We start from the raw sequence: 261 nt of genomic DNA, 5'->3' as shown, positions 1-261 counted from the left end.
CGGCGGCGGAGTGCCACCCTCCGGAGCGGGGTGGGGGGAGCGGCCGCCGTTAGCCCCCCGCCTCGGCCGGGCTCCAGAGGAGCGAGCTACGCCCGCCCCCGGGCCGCGCGTTGGCGGGGGGGCTCGTCCCTCAGCTCCCTGCAAAGGCGGGGAAGTTTGGCGTCTTCAGGGGACTTCTGACGTGCCGAAAGCACTTCTGCGCGTCAGCTACACTCGGCAGCTTGCTCTTCTGCTTCTTCACGCGTTTGGGTTTTTTCTCTT

General features: G+C 69.0%; 1 protein-coding gene across 1 annotated transcript in view; it reads left to right on the top strand.

Moving 5' to 3' along the window:
* GSAP (gamma-secretase activating protein) overlaps nt 1-261 on the top strand; it is a 47,097-nt gene that overhangs the window by 362 nt on the left and 46,474 nt on the right. The gene's annotated exons all lie outside the window — the stretch shown is intronic.

The sequence above is a fragment of the Haliaeetus leucocephalus genome, unplaced genomic scaffold (assembly GCF_000737465.1).
Source record: "Haliaeetus leucocephalus isolate CR32 unplaced genomic scaffold, Haliaeetus_leucocephalus-4.0 Scaffold751, whole genome shotgun sequence".
In the NCBI taxonomy this organism is placed as follows: Eukaryota; Metazoa; Chordata; class Aves; order Accipitriformes; family Accipitridae; genus Haliaeetus; species Haliaeetus leucocephalus.
This window is presented reverse-complemented; position numbering and strand designations above follow the sequence as displayed.